Source organism: Sturnus vulgaris, chromosome 2 (assembly GCF_052056855.1).
Source record: "Sturnus vulgaris isolate bStuVul1 chromosome 2, bStuVul1.hap1, whole genome shotgun sequence".
Classification (NCBI taxonomy): domain Eukaryota; kingdom Metazoa; phylum Chordata; class Aves; order Passeriformes; family Sturnidae; genus Sturnus; species Sturnus vulgaris.
In genome coordinates, this window is record NC_142244.1 from 44,121,971 (window position 1) to 44,135,495 (window position 13,525).

General features: G+C 36.6%; 1 long non-coding RNA gene across 1 annotated transcript in view; it reads left to right on the forward strand.

The window, feature by feature from the left end:
• Positions 1–10,200, forward strand: part of LOC148224751 (uncharacterized) — a 30,252-nt gene extending 20,052 nt beyond the window's left edge. Inside the window, exon 2 of the long non-coding RNA XR_015801329.1 lies at positions 9,237–10,200. This is a non-coding gene — a long non-coding RNA (uncharacterized LOC148224751). The remainder of the gene's footprint in view (positions 1–9,236) is intronic.
• The last annotated feature ends 3,325 nt before the right edge of the window (positions 10,201–13,525 follow it).

A 13,525-nucleotide genomic window follows, 5' to 3' on the forward strand; every position in this document is an offset into this window, starting at 1 on the left:
TAGTCAGTAAACTAGGGAGCTGCAGATTGCAAATATCCTGTATTCTTGAAGCAATGATGCAAGGTCTGCACACATCCTTCTCCCTCATCCTGCCTTTTTCAGAAGAGTGTAGGAGTCTCTACTAGAAATGAAGAAGCAATGAGCACTTTGCAGAAAACAATATGCACTAGGACTTGGTTGCAAAGTAAATATCTGTCCAAAATCTTAGCGAAAGAACTTCTTCAATAAAATCTACAGCAATACCCCTTTCAGGAGAGGTGACCACCTTAGTCTGAATTACATTTTTTTTATCCTTTTGTAGTCTTCAAAATGGCAGTAGGTGTCATTAAAAATAAATTCAAACTCAAGAGCAGAGATCTGATGTCATTACAGTTTCTCAAATCCATAATACCTTTGCTCAGTAGATGAGATGGTTTCCTTGGGAAGGACTCTCCTACACATACAACTACACATACAACATTGCCACCTCTAAAATACTTCTAGATCATTGCCTTTTTTAATCCACAAGCATGTTGAGAAAGTTCTTCTGTACAGCAATGTCCTTTTCCTGTCACACAGAAGGTAATTTGAATGCTGTGCTCTGGGTGCTCTGTATGCTTAACAGCACTGAAACCAGGTCTTCAAACACAAGATACTTCAGAGATTTCTCAGTTCTGAGTGTGAAGAGACTGAAGGGAACCTCTGAGCTTTGTCCATGCATTTATATGAGTGTCTTTGCAGACTTAGCTAACTCCTATCAATTCCTTGGTGCTTAGTAGGACACTGTACATTTATGTTTCATTAAAGGAATTTTAAATGTTTGTTTTGCTAAGAAAGAACCTTCCAATAGTGCATACTAAAACTTCATTAAAGTATGTATGCTTTCTCCTTTGGATGTCCTAGGAGCAGCAGTCAGGCACACAGTGGTTATGACTGCTCTGTTCCAGTGTCTTTTCATGGTTCTTTTCCTCTCCTATCTTGATTCTGTTGTTGACATTAAGCAACGTGCACAAATCAGATAGTTGAAGCTGGATGAAGTGAATCCCGACAAAATACAGATAATAGCAATTTTTCCCTGGCTGGATATCCACTATGGGGTGTAAAACTACTTTTCAAAGAAGGAGTAATTTGTGTTCTAGTGGTATATACCTTAATGCTTCCTTACCATCTCCCCCACATCAGCCACTAGCAAGAAGGGCTGCACAGGATCTTTACAGGAGCAGAATCAGAGATCTCCCTTACTTGGCTGAGGCAGCAGCTCAGCAGCTCAATATTTTTCATCACACAGACCTGTGAATGATGCACCAACACGACTCCCATCCATTCAAGCACTGAGTGATAAGAACACATTTGTTGCCACTGATTTTATGCAACAATCCGGCTTTCTGATGACAAGATTATACAAAAGTCTGATTTAACTAACTATTCGTTATCCTTCCTCATTTTCCCAATTGATGAAGCATTCAGTGCCTCAGAACATTTTTCAGCAGATTTCTTGAAACTCTTTCATTCTCTGTGCGTTTTTGCAGATCTGCTACATTTCAAATGTTTATAGTTCTGCGACGTGGGTGAGCATTTTTGATGTTCTGAAAATCTTTTATTGAGGAAAAAGATCATAAATTTATTCTTCATAAATGGTTACTAATTTTAATGTTATTTTACACAAGCAAATCATCCTTCAAGATTAGGTGAGACTTGCAGATAGGGTTGTAAATTCCAAGATGCAAAATATGCAAACCATACAAATCTGCTTTTGGCTTGTCTTTGGCATTTAGGGGGAGAAAAGATTTCTGGTAAGGTCATAGTAAAACTTTCATGTGCAACATTGCAGTTATTCCTATGAAAAAAAATAATAAAATTTGAAAAAGCATTAATTGTTTTAAAAGAAAAATTAATATGAAAAATTCATCTGACGCTATATGTGTTCTACTCAATATCCTCTTTGAAGAGAGGATAACAAGAAAATATTACTAAGTATGTCAAGTATTTATGAGGTCCAGATTATCTACTGTCTATAACCAAGAATGGAGAAAGAGCAAAGTGCTGTGACTTACCCATGACAAAGTAGGAATGTCCCTGGCAGACCAACTCCTCATCCTTCTGGTTGCATGGTGCCTTGGAGGAGTTACAGGCTGCGCTTATATTTCAGTTAATCATGTGGTATTTTTGAAAATCTGAATGTGATATTCTCTTCTTATAAAAACCTTACCCAAATGAGAAGTTTCACAAGCTGACAGACTTCATTATACTAGAATTTGTTTTTCTAGTACTTTGTTAAATGTTTTTCATCTGACAATTTAAAACATATTCCACAGATAGAACTGTGCAGGCCATAATACACATGAAGTGAACAGAGTCTTTAAACATAGTTTTTGCCTGTAAAGGAAAAGAACAGCAACTGAGATACATAAATCAAACTGTTGATTATGGAAATTCTACAGTGAAAGATAAAATTAACAAGAATAGAGAAATGTATGAGGCTGCTTCTATCCATCAGCAGCCTCTGTTTGCTTGAAAACCTAGATAATAAACCATCTTTTTCCAGACTAAGATGAAATGCTGTTGCTTTGTGCACTTTATGAACCAAACTAACTAAGCATGTGCTCCTATCTAAATCATGACGTTGCAGAGTACCATAAAATAAGGAAGATTTATAATATAAAAAATAGGAAGGACATTATTAGTTAGTAAATTAGTAAATCAATTTCTGTTTGCTGTTTGCTTTGGCTGATTGCCCAGAGCCATACCTCAGAAAAACAAATTTGATAAAGTGCACTTGAAGTTTTACCTGAATAAATTTCTGTAATTAGTCTTCCTACAGCAAAGGAAACACAAATGACTCTGTGCTCAATCCTCAGAAAAATAATGCAGTCCCATTTGGGCTATTTGTGTGGCCCAGAGTGAGTGTCTTAATTTCCAGGGATTTCAGGAATTCCACCTGCAAACCCAGAGATATTTGTAATAATTTATCCTGGGAATGTAATATCCAAATTCTGGATTATTTTACTTGACCTGGATTCTATAAACAGAGTATCATATAATGTTTAGAAAGAATTAGACACAGAAGACTTTATCCTCAGTGTTTGTATGTTCATTATAAAATGTACAAATATGTATGTATTGTATGAATGTATGAATAATGTTTCTTTAGCTCATGGCCAAAAGAAAAGGAGAGAAACAAACAAAAAAAACCCCAACAACTGAAATAAAGTTGGAATTAAGTAGAAATATTTTAACACTATTTTAAAACTCAGGGAAACTTAATTTCAGATTAAACAGATATGTTTCATTCTTCCAAGAGCACATGATTTGTATTCTATTTATTTGAAGAAGTTGCCCTGTTCTACAGAGAGTATGGTAAACCCCACCCTACCACAGAGGGTGAGCTGAGCTGAGAGATCTGGGAATGCCCACTTTGTGCCTCTGGCAGGGATACTTCATTAAAACATTCTGCCACAGACCTAAGGAAGTAGTTGCACAGAGAAAAAAATACTTCAGGCCTGAAACAGAATAATATGACAACAGGTCTAGATGATTATTAATAATTTAATAATTAATGCTCTCCTGATTGTTAGGAAAATCAAGTTAAATTATTTTCATTTCTGCCTGCAATTCTTCAGAGCTGAGCCACAAGTCTGCTTTACAGGATCTGCCAGTCTGGACACCACTGAACATTTACAGCAGTTTCAACATGTGTCTGGATTTTCTTGTTCAAATGTAAACAACCAGAGGTATAAGTCCAATTGTGAGCATGAGACAACTGTAATATTTTAAAGTCAAATGAAACTGGAAGTCATGCAAATGTTTTGCCAAAGCAATTGTGAATATATTACAATGGTAATTATTCTTCCTTGTGCACTCGCTAATTTAATGTCTTCTAATTCCATGTGAGGAAAAATATTACATGCTTTTTATCCATTTTAACAATAGATTTAACAATAGACTCTTTAACAAAAGAATTTATTTCTTTCCTATGCATGCTTTTCCTATACTGGTTGCGTATTTGCTGTAGCCTTGCTCTCCTCAAAGCAAGAATATTTACTAAAATTGCTGCTATAAACTAAAGAAGTGTTACAGCATCTCAGATAAGATATTCTGAACAAACCTCTGCATTTCCACAGATCTATTTCAAAAAGTTGGCTGAAGAACAACCAGAAATCTTGATGCTAGAACATAAACTATAGCATCTTGAACAGAAACTGCATAGCATAAGTGTCCCACAAATGACAAGATCTTTTAGGAGACCAATATGAATGAGTAACTCAAATCCCATTTGAGCTTTCCATAAGAAAATCTCCTACTCATCAGTCGAGCTAAGTTGAATTAGTTCTGGGTCTGAGGAGACTGTCAGGATGGGCACATAGCTTCCAGTTTTCCACTAACATATTCAGTGTCAGCTCAAGTTGCCTTGTAGCATTACTATACACCAAGTTTCAAAAACTCCATTCTAAAGCCTCAGTAAAGATTCATGTCTTTTTGCATTCAGTTTTACTAAAACAAAACTGTACAATTAAAAAGTGGTTTGTGTTCTCCTTTAACTACAGCCATTTCAAGTGACTGTAGTTGAAACATCCCAACTCTTGAGTGAGTTACTGAGAGAATTTAATAAACCTGCAACCATGAGTGGCATCATCAGCCACTCAACACTTCATGAACACACCTTGTGTCTCAAAAAGCAGACAAGTTGCTGCTGGAGTGGTGAGTCCTGTGGCTGAGACAAAGTGAATCCTGGGTTGTGCTTTTCATGAAGGGGTTAATTTCCACCATCAAAATGGAGATTTGAAATATTTAACTTCAGGCTTTCCATGTAGCTGTTCACTATTTGAGGAATAATCCATTGCAAAATCCTAAAGATTTTGTTATCTCAAGATATTTGTTCTCATCTATTCCTAACCTTTCTCTTGTCAAACAGTGGGAGGAATCTTATGGGATTAAATTCTCTGCTGCTACAGCAAGGGCACTACATTAAAAGGTTGCTAGGGCATCAGCACATGATGATTTGGCCTTTTTGTCATTTCTAATAAGCTTAATGAAAATGGCAACACTCACCCTCCTTACTTGAGGCATTTAACTTTGTGCCTAAGGAGGGAGCCCATGTGGGAGTGGAGGAGGCTCCCAGCAAGGCTGTTCTCAATTACTCTCCAAAGGCTGCATTTACTGCAAAGGGGCTCTGAGGTCCCAGCCCATGCACACAAGTCAAAGTCTAAAATTATCTCCTGGCTCTGTTATAGCCAATTTTCCTGCACTTCACATGGCCAGGCTGTGTGGGACGCTGTGATCAGAACCACACCACACAAAGGTGTTCAAAACTGTCACTCATGGAAAATTCTGCTGCTTGGTAAAATATAATGACCTATAATGACGTATAATTCAGCTTGTGGAGGATTGTAATTAGCGATAAACCAAAGCTGAAAAATTGTGTAGGTGAATTGCAGTTTATAGAATTATAGGGCCTGCTCCTTCTGCCATTTAATTCTGTAGGATCTGAGCTATGGAGCAGCTGCAGTTCCACTCCTCACACCCCACAGAGCAGGGCAGAAGCTGAAACTTACTCTGTCTCCCATTGGGAATTGCTGCTCAGCAAGTACAAGACCCAGAGAGGTGGAGAATGTCATAACCCAAGAATAACTTAAAGCTAGGATGTTTTCAGGGAAAAAAGAGGCCTGAATTCACTTGGGTGCAAGAGGGAATTAAATGTGAGGATGCCACATTCTGAGCAAGTGCTAAGACACTGCTCAAAAACAGCAGCATAAGATTAAAGATTCAGTTTTAAAAGAGAAAAGCTATCCCTCCTTCTGCTTTAGAAAGAAAGAAGAGATGCCATCCCTGCTGTAGGACTCGGAGGTGAGAGTCTCAAGTGGAGAGAAGCACTTATCTGCTACCCTGCATGAGGCATCTCAGCCCTGGAGAGAAATAGTATTTATCATATATAGTGTTTTCAGTGTTTCTCCACAGGCTGACCTTAGCTGGCTTCCCAGCCACTGCTCTGCTTTAGCTGCTCTCATCTTTGGGCACTCCCTGCTTTGGGACATCACTCTTCTTTCCCAGGCATTTCGTGGAGACATCAAGCATATTGGCAGGGACAGGGCATTTTTGAGTGCAGCAGTGAGGCACCCAAATATCTGATTGTAGAAGCACCAGAAAAATCAAATGTCCTACTATTTCCCCTTCTCCTAAAGGAGAGCACCTGTGAGAGACAGTGCATTAAACACTGTGAGATGCTCAGAAACCATAAACATTAGGGGCTGTGGAAGAGCACCAAGGTATGCTCAGTAGCAGCCCCTTTGATTTAGAAGCATCTGAACTGGCCTCTGCCTGAAGTTACAGTAGCAATGATTTTCCATGTCAATGCTTAGCACCCAGGAATTCACATGAAAGTTAAATGAAAATACCGTGGCAGTTTTCTTCTCCTAGATGGTTAATGATCTTTAATACATGTACATGTTACCCAAAAAATGATGATTTTTTTTTTAATTCATCAATTGTTTTTCACTAGGACTTAGTTTCATTTACATCCTTCCAAACATGGTTCTGTGTCATAGCAGTGTTACAGACTGAAAGGAAATGTTTCCGTGTTTGGGAAAAAATAGTGTTGTATAACTGACAATTACTTCTCAGGCATAAGGCACAGGGACCTATTAACTTTTTCATTGGAGTTAAAGTGTCCGCCATTTTGATGCATAATCAGAGATATATACTGGGGATCTATGGAGAACATGAATTCCTATTACTGAAACCCTGGTCTTTTCTCAAGCTGTGAAATGCTTTTGTGAAAGAACACTGTTATTATGAATATATGCACATGAATTGTAAATTCTCAGGGTGTAATCTCAGACTTGGATATGCATATATGAGATAGTGATACAAGAATACATATGACTTCATTGCTTGAATAAACTGATGTTAAAAGTAGTGATTTACTTTTCACGGTATTTTTGTCTCTTAGCAACCTCAATTGTTTTCATCATAGTGCATTTATGTTTGAGTTATTCATTAACTTACAGTACTTGAAAGTGGTTATTACTGTAATCTTTTGGGTTACGAACTGTTCTTTTGGGCTACAAGCTAATAACAAGAGAGGCAGCCACTTTATCTTTCAAAAGTTTTTAAATGTTATCAGATTAAATAATTCTCTTATTGGAATATTAACAGGGCTGGATAACCTGAGAGACATCTTTTCTGGATAATTTAATCTCAGACCTCAAGCATGCATAAATTAAAACATACTCTAAACTTTCACATGCCCTTTATGCATCATGGATCTGAATTCCATATTTTGAGCAAATGTGTTTCTTGGTTCTATTTATTGGACAAGGCTACTGACTACTTCTTTGCTTTGTTTTCTATAAAAGTTCTTTTAACTGGGGGATTTTTTTTAACTTACTTCAAGAAGATTAATCTGACATAGCCTAATAGTTGTTATAGTTGTATAGGAAGCTCAGTTATTAAACTTCTTATGGGATATTATAGTAATCATCTCCATCACAAAAATTGCAAAAGAAGGAATAAGAAAAGACAGTGCTCGCAAGGATTCAAGTTTACATTGGTATCCTTTTCAAAAGATGTAGATTCAGATGATATACCAAAAATATAGGAACTGTTACATATGTTTCTCAATACTTCTTCTTTCCTCATTATAAAAACACTTACTACTTTTTATGTGTGTAAATTATTAAAATCATATAGCACTAATATTTCAACATAAGGCAATTATTGTCTTGGAACAAGTATTGCTCTACAGCATCCAAATCATGAATAGAACAATTAATAAATGTGATCTTTACTGAAGCAGAGGAACTGAAATGAAACTTGACAATTAGGAGAGAGATCTAATTGTCTAAATCAAATAAGGGTGGAAGGTGAGTCATTGTTCTTTATAATCATGACAGAAAAAATACAGTTCTGGACTGTAGCAGTCAAAGTGTTTCCTCAGAGAAACAGAAGTACTGATAACTGAGTCACTGTGGGCAATAAACTGATCTATCTGACACATCTGTATGAGGAAGATGTATTTGGTAATAAACCATGCCTGACCTGCAAATGGCAATGAGAAGCTCAATAAAACATCATCTCATACTGCACTTGTCACAGATGTTTGGGCCTCTAAAGTGCTCCCTGGGATTTGTACCTGTTTAGGTTGATTGATCAGTAATAGAAAGGGAGAGAATGGAGCCCTAGAGAAGAACATATTTCTACCTGTTTAGGTTGATTGATCAGTAATAGAAAGGGAGAGAATGGAGCCCAAAAGAACATGTTTCTCCAACTTGAAATTTAAGAAGTTGTGAAACTGTCCCTTTAGGTCCACAACTTTCCAAGAAGTCCATTCCATTCCCATGCAACGAGAAATTTTACTCTCTCCAAAATAAAACTTTCCTCTAAAAGCCAAAAAACAAAACATTTTTGTGTGTAAATGAAACTACAACTTTTCAGGGGGACTCCCCGTGCTATTAGGAAGTGAAAGCATTTAAAGGTCATGAATGCTGCTTTGATGTTTCCTTTAATAAATGTAGATATGCCAAGATTAACTGCTGTATGTCTGGGGCTTCAGTTATAGGTACACTGAAAGCTTCACAAAGAGTTTTGCAAGAGCATGTGAAACAGAATACAACTCTTCTAAGCTTTCCCACAACTTAATTTTACAAATGCCAGTAATGTCCACTGTGCACATCCATACTCATCCAACACAAGCTGACTATTCATGTGCACACACAAATGAAGACTGGTCTCATCAGGATATCTGTTTTTCCCTTTGTCAATTATATTCACATAAAAAATATGAAACATGATGAATTTACATGGTTATGTTTCTAATATAATTTCTTGGAAGGAGGTTAAAAAAAAATCCACAATATAGACTGTTCTACACTTAGATATATTCTGATGTTTGGCATTCCAAATCAGCCTTATCTAGGCGTCTTCTAAAGGAAGGCCAAACTGTTTTGGCTATTTAAGGCCTTTGATGACACATCTTCCAGGGTCAGAAATATTTTTCATTGCCAGAGAACCTCATGCTTGCTGTACATAAGGCCAGTGACGTGGAAGAAAAAGACAGGCAGTGCCCATATTCAGTGAACATGTTGTTTCATGTATTTGAACGCTGGCTTTGGAACAGCTGCTACAATCCCTCCTGGTTTTCAAGCCTAGTAGAGCATTATCCTGCTAAAGGTCAGCTGGCTACAGTTAGCCTGTGAAAATTGCATTCTTTGTTCCAATATACAAATAATTCCTCTCCGGATTTTTTTCCTTTTTTTTAATAGATAGCCCAAATCTGCGTATGAATCCTGTTGCTTCTGAAGAACACATTCTTCACCCTAAGGACCACTTTATAGTTTTGAGAATGTTGAAAATGGAAAATATGGAATACAACAAAAAAGTCTGTAAAAGTATTGTTTGCAAGATGAACCTAATATCCCAAATTAACAGTGAAATTTGGTCAGCACATATTTTACAGAACTACTACAAACTTCTAGTGCTTTAACTGAAGGACTTCCAGAAGAAGAGATACACGGTCTGGTGAGAGAAAAAGCACTACAATTCTTGCCACAAAGTTCACAGATCTTCATGACCTGGCTGTTGGCTTTTACAGATTTAATTTGGTTTGCCATAGCTTTTCATTTATTATTGGTGACCTCAGTTTTGTGGTCATACCTTACAGGAACAAGAGTAAAAGCTTTCTCTGGTGGAAACTTTATAGAAAGAAATTCTAGAAGACTGTGAAAGGATGCTGGAATCGAGAAGGTGAACAGAAGGGAGGCTGAAGACAGAAATTTCAAGAGGGAAAGAAACATCTACTTATTTCTGCAGAAAATCGTCTAAATCTTTAAAGACATTCTTTGGTAACTCAAATATCTACTTCTACCAGCTGATGTTACCCACTTGAAGATTTATCTTCATTCCAAACCCCCAGTCAGATAAAACTTCAACTTAAAAAAAGAAAAAAAGAAAAAAAAAAAGGAAAAAGGAAAAAAAAGAAAACCACCCCGTCAAAAAGCAACGTACAGCCACCTCCACAACAACAAAACAAAACCAAAAACAAACAAAACCCACAGAAAACCAACAAAATTCTACCACACTCTGATAGAAGAGGGTGAATGGGACAAGAAAGGATTCCTCAAGCCTGAAAAAGCCTCCCTTGTGCAATCATTTGTTCGAGGAAATCTAGAAGTAATTGCATTTTAATTGGACATAATCTTATTGGAAGAGGGAATAGTGAATTTAGCACATTAAATAAATAAAATCAAACTACTTTCTAATTACCTTCTTACAATCTCAGTAAGGAATTTGCAGTTACATTAGGGTGTTTCAGGCAATTACATTAAAGACTTCCTAATTCAGAAAGGAATCCAGCTGGCACTTGAAAAACAGTATTGTCCTTGCAGTGCAAAATGCAACATTCTCCTTTAGTCTTCTTTTTTCTTTCCTTTTGGTTGGGTGGGAGGTTTTTTGGATGGTTTTTTGGGGGTTGGGGGGTGGGTTTTGGTGGTTTTTTTTTTGGTTTGAATTTTTTGGGGGTTTTTTGTTTGTTTTTTTTTAAGAATCATAGAGTTTGGAAGGAAGTGCTAGATCCTAAGCAGTATATCCTAATGCATGTTTCAACTCACAGAACATGGCAGAGAAAGTAACTGAATGCAGAACCCATTTATTTCTACACCATCAACTATCACTATTGCTGCACATGCTCCATGTCTTGACAAAAGCTACAGATACACAGGACATGGTAAAATGTTTTCACACATTCATTTTTCATTCTAAAACTACAGCTTAAAATGGACTGAGTAGAGGGAGAACACGCCTGATAAATGTAAGTTTAAGGTACTTAGGACTGGCTAAAGCAACATCAGAGGAGTGCCTGTCCTATTTGAGAAGCTTTGGAGAATAGAGAAAGCAAACATAGCAGCTTTCTTTCAAAAATGGAGTCCAGCGTTTACAAACTAATCCAATTAGTTTACCATAGAAATTCTGCTAAAACTAATTAACTAAGATCTTAAATGAAGACATACTAACACGAGCTTGTTATGAACAAATACTGTCAGTCCAGCATAGCTTTTTCCATGACTGCATGACAAGCAGAAGCCCTTGTTTTGGCACAAGCCATTTGTGTGCTTGTCAAGTATTGCATAGAACTTGATAGGCAAAACAGTGGATTAGGCTTCACTTTTCTAAAACATGATACAACTACCATAGTCTGAATATAGCATTAGCTAGAAAACCTCATTGAGATAGTAATCTTTTGTTGATTATCAAAATGGAAGGTTGTACTATTCAGTAGGGATGTAGAGACAGCACAAGGGGTAATGACTATAATCAAGGAGAGGATTGATTTAGATAGTTGGAAGAAATTCTTTCTCTTGAGGGTTGTGAGGCACTGACACATGTTGCCCAGAGAAGCCCCATCCCCAAAAGTGTTGGAGGCCAGGTAAAGATGGGGCTTTGAGAAGCCTGATCTCACAGAAGGTGTCCCTGCCCTTGGCAGGAAGGTTGGAACGAGATGACTTTTAAGGTCTGGTCCAGTCCAAACCATTCTGAGTTTCTATTAGGTGCACTGGATTCAGTATGCTTGAATAACCACTTGCAAGACTGAACAGAAAATATGTGCTATTAAATTTGCAGGTGACAAGAGGCCTAGAAAAAAGGACTGTCTTGGAAACAGAATTGCAATACGAATGAACTCTTGTGGAGGGTTCTGTAAAACAAGGACAAAATTCAACAGGAGTAAGTACTAGGTACTTATTTCAGGATATTGAATTTTATAAGTGTCTAGGGCAACAATTCATTAGAAATATTTTTCAAGAAACTCTAGGGACATCACAAGCTGGAAATCAGCTATGACCATCTTAATTGTTACAAATGTGTGTGTATTAGAATATGGCCTGCAAGACACAGTCCTTACTCTCTGCATCATACTGGCAAATGTTTTTCCCTGATACTATGCTCAACTTTGGAAACTGGACTTTAAGGAAAACTACTTGAACACTAGGGATAATTCAGAGAAGAAACTGATAAATGGTTTCTATAACAGAAAGGGAAAAAAATTGCTTTTCATGTTCATGCCTATTGATTCCAGTAGCAGCAGGCTAGAAAAGTTCCTGTTAGGTTGGAAGATTCATGTTAGATAGCAGGAAAACTTTGCTAACAATATGGTTCTAGACCTCTGCACTGCCTGGGAAAGTGGGTTGGAATAACTGATTATGATATGGAGCAGTGCTTCTTTACACACTTCCATGAAATATATTATATTGTCAATTTTGAAACAAATAAAAATGTTTATACTATTTAAAATCAGATGGCACTAACACCTGGAGAAATTTGCTTTTTAATATACTCGCAAATGTAAATAAATATGTGATGATCTTACCAGTTGCTGTTCTATCGTAATAAACTTTTATGACAGCTCTTTTTAGACTGGTAAAGTTCATATTTTGATAACTGTATTTCATAACTGTCTAAATTCATCAAAACTGACAAATTCAGTTAATTGCCATCTTGGTCATTACTTATAGCAAATTGTAACTAAGACTAGTTTGCAGACTGAATTACCGGAATTAGCCAAAAGCTGTTCATTTCAGCTGTTTGAAGAGAAGGGCATTGAAAATACTCAGATGTCCTAACAAAAACTCAAAGTGAATGAAGTGGCATGACAGATTCATATGTGGCCCCAGTACATGCAAAAAACATGTCATGGTATAAAAGGGGTGCTTTAACTGAAAGAGTAGCAATAGTGTAGCTTACAATAAATTCTGAAGTACCAGAGAGCAATGTACAGATTTCACAAAAGGAGAATTACTACCACTATGCCAGCTCCTATGGGGAAAAGTCTAATTGGTATTTTGAGAGGAAAAGAAAAAAAATTAGATTTGTACTACAGTTTTCATACAAAGATAGAATCATAAAGAAAAATACGTTAAAAAACAAAGTGTAAAAATCATTCTTCCTCCATTAAATCACTTGAATTTAATTTGTCCCTAAGTACAATCTTCTTACATGAAGATCTGAATAATTTTCATTACTTAAAATGAAAGCACAGATGTTTTGCTTAGTTTTTGCTTATTTGTGAACTCACATCACTGGGTCTTTTTTAAACCAACACAGGCAAGACTATGAAGAAGCCTGGGTAGCTCAGCTGAAAATGAGGCTTCCTGGATTGGAAATATTTACAATATTTTATACTCAGAGGTCAAGGGATTCTGTTGATTCATCTCTATTCCCAGTGCCGTGCCTCCTGTGTAGTCACCTGCATAAGTGAGATGTACGTCTGGGTTCAAAAATATTATCTGGATAAAGACAGAAACGTTTTTTATTTAGCATTTTTCACAAACTTTCTCTTTTCTAGGACTTATATTGATATTTTTCATACTTGCTACATTGAAACAATGACTAGTATCTTACAATTTATAATTAAAATTGAATCTGTAGTCTGACAGACCAATATTAGCTCTTCAGTAGAAAGATCAGTTTAATTAAGAATTAATGTCATTGTTTCATTGTGCCAAATTCTCTAAGCTGGTAATTTGTAACACCTGGATTTTTCTAATTGCAGGTATGCTAT